Raw genomic sequence first — 9,201 nt, forward strand, 5'->3', positions numbered from 1 at the left:
AAAAATGAGTAAAGAGGAAATCACAATGGAAATGACAAAATATCTAGAACAACAATAAAAGAATTGCTACCATAAAAAACCACAGGTGCATTTATTTAAAACAAAATAAACAACAAAAAATAGTTTTAAATAAATTATTATACAGTCAACTTATGAACTTGAAAAAGAATAACTAGATAAACCAACAGGGGAAGAAAGAAAAAATTTAAAGTAAACAGTAAAATACAAAAAAGTTTTTAGTTTCAAAAAACCAAATTCTTTGGAAGCCAATAAAATAACAGACAAACTACAAGCAAATCTAATTAAGAGAAAAAAGAGGGGCGCCTGGGTGGCTCAGTCGGTTAAGCGTCTGCCTTCGGCTCAGGTCATGATCCCACGTCCGGCTCCCTGCTCCATGGGGAGTCTGCTTCTCCCTCTCCCTCTGCCTGCCACTCTGCCTACTTGTGCTCTCTATCTCTCTGTCAAATAAATAAATAAATAAAATCTTTAAAAAAAGAGAGAGAGAAAAAAGAAAAAACATAAATAAATAATGTCAGGAATGATATTGTACACATTTTTATATATTTATATATATAACATTAAATATATGTTACTCAAGCATATTTTATTGTTTAAAATTTCTGTTTCTTTTGTGTTGGTTGTTATTTCTCCTCTCTCACTTCTGATTTTATTTATTTGGGTCCTTTCTCTTTTCTTTCTGATAAGTCTGACTAGAGGTTTATCAATTTAATTTTTTCAAAGAACAAGCTCCTGGTTTCATTGATCTGTTCTATTGTTTTTTTAGTTTCTGTATCATTTATTTCTTCTCTAATCTTTATTATGTCCTTCCTCCTTCTGGCTTTAGGCTTCATTTGTTGTTCTTTTTCTGGCTCCTTTAGTTGTGAGGTTAGGTTGCATATTTGAGATTTTTCTTGCTTTTTGAGGTAGGCCAGTATTGCTACATATTGCCATCTTAGGACTGCTTTTGCTGCATCCCAAAGGCTTTGGCCTGTTGTGTTTTTATTTTCATTTGTGCCCATATGTTGTTGTTTTTTTTTAATTTCTTCTTTGATTTCCCGTTTGACACATTCATTGTTTAGCAGCATGTTGTTTAAACTCCAAGTATCTGTGGTCTTTCCAGATCTTTTCTTGTGGTTGACTTCTAGTTTCACAGTGTTGTGGTCAGACAAAGTGCATGGTATGACCTCACTCTTTCTGTATTTGTAAAGGCCTGTTTTGTGACATAACATGTGATTTGTTCTGGAGAATGTTCCATGTGCACTTGAAAAGAATGTGTATTCTGCTGTTTTAGAATGAAGTGCTCTGAATATATCTGTGAAGCCCATCTAGTCCAGTGTGTCATTCAAAGCACTTGTTTCCTTGTTGATTTTCTGCTTAGATGATCTGTCCATTGATGTAAGCGGGGTTTTAAAGTGGGATTTATTCCTGGGTTGCAAGGTGGTTCAGTATTCACAAATCAATAACATGATACATCACATTAATAAAAGAAAGGATAAGAACCATATGATCATTTCAATAGATGCAGAAAAAGCATTCAACAAACTACAACATCCATTCATGATGAAAAACCCGCAACAAAGTAGATTTAGAGGAAACATATCTCAACATAATAAAAGCCATATATGAAAAACCCACAGCTAATATCATCCTAAGTGGGGAAAAACTGAGAGCCTTTCCCTAAGATCAGGAACAAGACAAGAATGTCCACTTCTACTACTGTTATTTAACATAGTACTGTAAGTCCTAGCCTCAGCAATCAGACAACAAAAAGAAATAAAAGGCATCCAAATTGGCAAGGAAGAAGTCAAACTTTCACTATTTGCAGATGACATGATACTAAATATAGAAAACCCTAAAGACTCCCCCAAAAAACTGCTAGAACTGATAAACAAATCAGTGAAGTCACAGGATACAAAATCAATGTACAGAGATCTGTTGTATTTCTATAAACCAATAATGGAGCAGAAAGAGAAATTAAGAAAACAATCCCATTTACAATTGTACCAAAAATAGTAAAACACCTAAGAATAAACCTAACCAAAGTTGTAAAGTTGTAAAAGATCTTGTACTATGAAAATTATAAAACACTGATGAAAGAAATGGAAGATGACACAAAGAAATGGAAAGATATTCCATGCTCATGGATTGGAAGAACAAATATTGTTAAAATGTCTATATTATTTTGTGCAGACAAAATAATCTTCACATTTAATGCAATCCTTATCAAAATACCAATAGCATTTTTCATAGAACTAGAACAAACAATCCTAAAATTTGTATGGAACTACAAAAGATCCCAAATAGCCAAAGCAATTGTGAAAAAGAAAAGCAAAGCTTGGGACACCTGGGTGGTTGTGTCGGTTAAGCATCTGCCTTCGGCTCAGGTCATGATCCCACGGTCCTGGGATCGAGTCCCACTTTGGGCTCCCTGCTCAGCGGGGAGCCTGCTCTTCCCTTCGCCTGCCTCTCCACCTGTTTGTGCTCTCTAGCTTTCTGACAAATAAATAAATAAAACCTTTAAAAAATAAAAAAAAGAAAAGAAAAGATGGAAGTATCACAATTCCAGACTTCAAGTTACATTACAAAACTGTAGTAATCAAAACAGTATGATACTGGCACAAAAATAGACACATAGACCAATGGAACAGAATAGAAAATCAAGAAATGAGTCCATAAATGCATGGTCTTAGACAAACAGGAAGAAATATTCAATGGGAAAAAGACAGTCTCTTCAACAAATGGATTGGGGAAAACTGGACAGCAACATTCAAAAGAATGAAACTGGACCACTTTCTTACATCATATACAAAAATAAATTCAAAATGGATTAGAGAGCCTGGATGGCTCATGCAGTTAAGCATCTGACTCTTGATTTCAGCTCAGGTCATGATCTCAGGGTCATGAGATCAAGCCCCATGTCAGGATCTGTGTTCAGTGGGGAGTCTGCTTGAGATTCTTTCTCTCCCTCTCTCCCTGCCCCCCCACTCTTGCTCTCTCTCTAAAATAAAAATAAATAAATCTTAAAAAAAAAGCCTTCAAAATGGATTAAAGACCTGAATATGAGACAGAAACCCATAAAAATCCTAGAAGAAGACACAGGCAGTAACTTCTTTGACAATGGCCATAGCAACTTCTTTCTAGATATGTCTCCTGAGCAAGGGAAACAAAAGCAAAATAAACTATTGAGACTTCAAGATAAAAAGCTTCTGCGCAGTGAAGGAAACCATCAACAATACTAAAAGGCATGGGGTGTCTGGGTGGCTCAGTCATTAAGCGTCTGCCTTCAGCTCAGGTCCTGATCCCAGGGTCCTGGGATGGAGCCCCGCATCAGGCTCCCTGCTCAGCGGGAAGCCTGCTTCTCCCTCTCCCACTCCCCCTGCTTGTGTTCCCTCTCTCGCTGTTTCTCTCTCTGTCAAATAAATAAATAAAATCTTAACAAAAATACTAAAAGGCAACTTAGAGAGTATGAGAAGATATTTGCAAATGTCGTATCTGATAAAGGGTTAGTATCCAAAATACGTAAAAAACTTACAAAATTCAATACTCAAAAAATGAATAATCCAATTTAGAAATAGGCAGAAGACATGAACAAACATTTTGCCAAAGAAGACATACAGATGGCCAACAGACACATGAAGATGCTCAACATCACAGATCATCAGGGAAAGGCAAATCAAAACTACAATGAGCTATCACCTCACACCTATCAGAATGGCTAAAATCAACAACACAAGAAACAACAGGTGTTGGAGAGGATGTAGAGCAAGGGGAACCCTCTTGCACTGTTGGTGGGAATGCAAATTGTTGCAGCCACTGTGGAAAGCAGTATGGAATTTCCTCAAAAAGTTAAAAATGGAATGACCTTATGATCCACCAATTGCACTATAGCTGTTTACCCAAAGGATACAAAAATACTAATTCAAAGGGATACATGCACCCCAATGTTTATAGTAGCATTATCCACAATAGCAAAATTATGGAAACAGCCCAAGTGTCCATCGACTGATGAATGGATAAAAAAGATGTGATATATACATATATACAGTGGGATATTATGTGGCCATAAAAAAGGAATGAAACCTTGCCATTTGCAATGACATGGATGGAGCTAGAGAGTATAATGCTAAGCGAAATAAGTTGGAGAAAGACAAATACCATATGATTTCACTCATACGTGGAATTTAAGAAACAAAACAAATGAGCAAAAGGGAAAAAAGAGAGGCAAACCAAGAAACAGATGCTTAACTACTATAGAGAACAAACTGATGGTTAGCAGAGGGGAAGTGGGTGGGGGGATGGATGAAATAGGTGATGGGGATGAAGGAGTGCACTTGTGATGAGCACCAGGCGATGTATGGAAGTGTTGAATCACTATATTGTACATCTGAAACTAGTGTTACACTGTATGTTAATAGCTGGAATTTTAATAAAAACTTTAAAAATGTTTCTGTTTCGGGATGCCTGGGTGGCTCAGTCGGTTAAGTGTCTGCCTTTGGCTCAGGTCATGATCCCAGGGTCCTGGGATGGACCCTCACATCGGGCTCCCTGTTCAGTGGGGAGTCTGCTTCTCCCTCTGCCTGCCGTTCCCCCTGCTTGTGCTCTCTCTCTCTCTCTGACAAATAAATAAATAAAATCTTTAAAAAAATATGAAAATGTTTGTGTTTCTTTACTACTCTTTATTTGTGTGTTTCTCTATGTTAAAATCTCCCATGATAGCTTTAGATTTTCCCGTTTTTTTCCTTGTAATCCTATCAGTGTCTACTGAACATTTTGAACCATTAAGATATCAAGTCTCTAAATTAATCTGTGGATTCAATGCAGTTCCAAACAATGTCTGACAGTTTTGTTTTGTTTTTGTTTTTTGTGGAGAATGTCAAGCAGGTCCTAAGATATAGGGCAGTTATTCTCTTCTCCTTGCAAAGAACCAAAAAGAGGCAAGGTAGTTTTGAAAAATAAGAAGACGGAGATATTTATCCTAACTGATATGGAGATAACTTAGTAATCTATTGTAATCAAGACAGTGTGTTACTAGCACAGATATAAACAAACAAATGGAACAGAATAGGAAACCTAAAAATAGACACAAGTGGAAATGTAACATATGATAGTGGTAGTATTAAAAAAAATTAAGAAACTGTGAACTATTCATAAATGAGGAAACTATGAACTGTTCAACTAGTAGGGCTGGAGCAACTGGTTAAATAAGGAAAAAAAACGTAAGACTAGATCTTTGGTCTATGGCCATATTTAAAAAAAAAAAAAAGAAGTCTAGATAGAGTAAGGATCTAAATGTGAAACGCAAAACTTTAGAAACCTCCACTGGCCCATCTCGAGGAAATGTGAGCATCAAAAAATAATAATGACAGTAATTGATTACAATGTTTGAATTTTAAAAAAAATCCATTAGGGTAGTGACACTTAACAAAAGAGGGAAACAGTGGAAGGAGAAAGAAAAGAAGAGGCAGATTTTCTTTATAGAAAAATGCCAGCCAATAAATATAGAAGGAACAATAGATATTGAAAATCATTATTTTATAATCCCCAATATCCTTCAGCAAGGATCACCAGTATAACATCATTGAGTGAAAAGTTATTGGGGAACAGGATGTCAAATTATCCCTTCACTGAATACTTACTAATTTCAAAGGGGGAAATGTACAATAGAAAGATTTGGCAATCACAATCGTAACTAAATAGTCAAGCTTGGCATCATCAATAGAAGGATAGCTTAATATCACATGCTTCATGATGTAAAACAGTGGGAGGTGTATACCATCATCTGTGTGGAGTTTTTGCTAGAAATATTTGACTTGAGTTTAATGATAGTCACACAAATCAGGAATGCGGGGCATTCTACAAGACAACTGACCCAAACTATTCAAGGATTTAATATCGTGAAGAACAGAGGAAGGTTATAGGATTGTTCTAGCTGAAGGAGACTACAGACATAAAACAGATGAAATTCATTGATTCTGAATTTTTTCTAATTTTTAAATTTTTTAAAAAAGATTTTACTTATTTATTTGAGAGAGTAAAAGAGGATGAGATAGAGAGACGGAGAGAGAGAATGAGTTGGGGGAAGGGCAGAGGGAGAAGCAGACTCCCTGCTGAGCAGGGAGCCTGATGGGGGACTTGATCCCAAGACCCTGAGATCATAAACTGAGCCGAAGGCAGCTGCTTAGCCGTCTGAGCCATCCAGGCGCCTGATTCTGAATTTTTTTTTCAGGTGTATAAACATTTTTTGACAAGTGGGGAAATTTGAGCATAGAGAGTATGTTGGGAGTTGTATTGAAATCACGTGGCTTTGGGCGCCTGGGTGGCTCAGTTGGTTAAGCGACTGCCTTCGGCTCAGGTCATGATCCTGGAGTCCCTAGATCGAGTCCCGCATCGGGCTCCCTGCTCGGCGGGGAGCCTGCTTCTCCCTCTGACCCTCCTCCCTCTCATGCTCTCTATCTCTCATTCTCTCTCTCTCAAATAAATAAATAAAATCTTTAAAAAAAAAAAGAAATCACTTGGTTTTTCTCAGAGGTATTAATGATCCTGTGGATATATATGAAATGCACTTGTTTCTAAGGAGATATGCTGAAATATTTTGAGGGGACGTGTCATGATTTCTATACTCTCAGATGATTCAGCAAAAAGAAAAAAATAGAAAGATAGAAAGATAAAGCAAATGTATCAAGATGTTAATAGTTGGTAAATATAGGTGAGGGGTGGGGCGCCTGGGTGCCTCAGTCAATCAAGTGTCCAACTCTTGGTTTCAGCTCAGGGCATGACCTCAGGGGTTGTGAGATTAAGCCGGGCATCAGGCTCTGTGCTCAGTGCCGAGTCTGCTTGAGATTCTTTCCCCTCCCTCTACCACCCCCTGCTCCTCCCCCTACTCCCACTCTCTCTCTCTCTCTTTTTTTTTAAAGATTTTATTTATTTATTTGACAGAGACAGAGATAGCGAGAGCAGGAACACAAGCAGGGGGAATGGGAGAGGGAGAAGCAGGCTTCTTGCCGAGCAGGGAGCCCGATGTGGGACTCGATCCCAGGACTCTGGGATCATGACCTGAGCCAAAGGCAGATGCTAAACGACTGAGCCACCCAGGGGCCCTCTCTCTCTCTCTTTAAAAATAAATAAATAAAACCTTTGGGTGCCTGGGTGGCTCAGTCGTTAAGTGTCTGCCTTCGGCTCAGGTCATGATCCCAGGGTCCTGGGACCGAGCCCCACATTGGGCTCCCTGCTCCACGGGAAACCTGCTTCTCCCTCTCCTACTCCCCCTGCTTGTGTTCCCTCTCTCGCTGCCTCTCTCTCTGTCAAATAAATAAATAAATAAAATCTTTTAAAAAATTAAAAAAAAAAGTTAGTTAGAATTCCTCTGGGAAGCCAAACCCTGGACTGTTGTTTGTTGGGAGTTTTTTGAGTATTGCTTCAATTTCCTCACTGGTTATGGGTCTGTTCAGGTTTTCTATTTCTTCCTGTTTCAGTTTTAGTAGTTTATAGGCTTCTAGGAATGCATCCATTTCTTCCAGATTGCCTAATTTGTTGGCATACAATTGCTCATAATCTGTTCTTATAGTTGTTCATATTTCTTCCATGTTGGTTGTGATCTCTCTTCTTTCATTTGTGATTTTATTTATTTTGGTCCTTTCTTTTTTCTTTTTGATTAGTCTGGTTAGGGGTTTATTGATCATCTACGCAGAAGATCAATAAGGAAACAAGGACTTTGAATGACACACTGGACTAGATGGATTTCACAGATATATTCAGAGCATTCCAGCCTAAAGCAACAGAATCCACATTCTTCTCAAATGCACATGGAACATTCTCCAGAATAGATCATATACTGGGTCACAAATCAGGTCTCAACCAGTACCAAAAGATTGGGATTATTCCCTGCATATTTCAGACCATAATGCTTTGAAACTGGAACTCAATCACAAGAGGAAATTTGGAAGGAACTCAAATACTTCGAGGTTAAAGAACATCTTACTAAAGAATGAATGGGTCAACCAGGAAATTAAAGAAGAATTAATAAATTCATGGAAGCAAGTGAAAATGTAAATACAACAGTTCATAACCTTTGTAATGCAGCAAAGGCAGTCCTAAGAGGGAAGTATATAACAATATAGGCCTTTCTCAAGAAAGAAGAAAAGTCTCAAGTACACAAACTAACCTTACACCTAAAGGAGCTGGAAAAAGAACAGCAAATAAAGCCTAACCCCAGCAGGAGAAGAGAAATAATAAAGATTAGAGCAGAAATCAACAAAATAGAAACCAAAAGAACAGTAGAACAGATCAACAAAATTAGGAGCTGGTTCTTTGAAAGAACTGATAAGATCAATAAACCCCTTACCATTCATTTAATTCTTTGTTTTCTTTTATCAGAGTTCTGTATTTTTCCTTATATAGGTCTTGTACATATTTTGTTAGCTGTAAGCCCAAGTGTTTCATTGTGGAGAATTGATATTATGTTTTAATTTCAAATTTTACTTGCTCATTACTGGTATATGGGAAAATGATTGACTTTTTTTAAAGTAATCTCTACACCCAATGTGGGGCTCAAACTCACAACCCCAAGATCAAGAGTCACATGCTCTACCAACTGAGCCAGCCAGGCACCCCAGAAAATGATTAACTTGTGTATATTAACTTTATATCCTGCAACTTTGCTATAATCACTTATTGTTTCCAGAATTTTTGTTGTTGTTGTCAATTCACTTGGACTTTCTACACAGTCATGTCATTTGTGAACACAGTTTTATTTCTTCCTTCCCAATATTTATACATTTTCTTTTCTTGTCTTATTGCATTCCAGTATGATGTTGAAAATGAGTGGTGGGAGGGGACATCCTTTCCTTGTTCCTGATCTTTGTAGGAAAGTTTCTGTGAAATTCACAAGTGCTTCTCGGTTCCCCCTCCTTGGGAGAGACAGGATGGCAGAGTGGGCTGGGGTTGGGCATTTTCCTTCCCCCACATGAAAGTTTAGAGCAGGCTGGAATTAGTATTTTCTTTTCCCCAGATTGGTTAAACTCTGATAAAACTCCAATAGTTTAGGTGTTGGTAAGATAGTTTCTCTTCATTCTTCTGCATGTGGCTGTCCAATTTTCCCAGCACCATTTATTGAAGAGACTGTCTTTTTTCCATTGCATGTTTTTTCCTGCTTTGTCAAAGATTATTTGACCATAGAGTTGAGGGTCCATATCTGGGTTCTCT

This window comes from Leptonychotes weddellii, chromosome 9, assembly GCF_054177405.1.
Source record: "Leptonychotes weddellii isolate Sample4059 chromosome 9, ASM5417740v2, whole genome shotgun sequence".
Classification (NCBI taxonomy): Eukaryota; Metazoa; Chordata; class Mammalia; order Carnivora; family Phocidae; genus Leptonychotes; species Leptonychotes weddellii.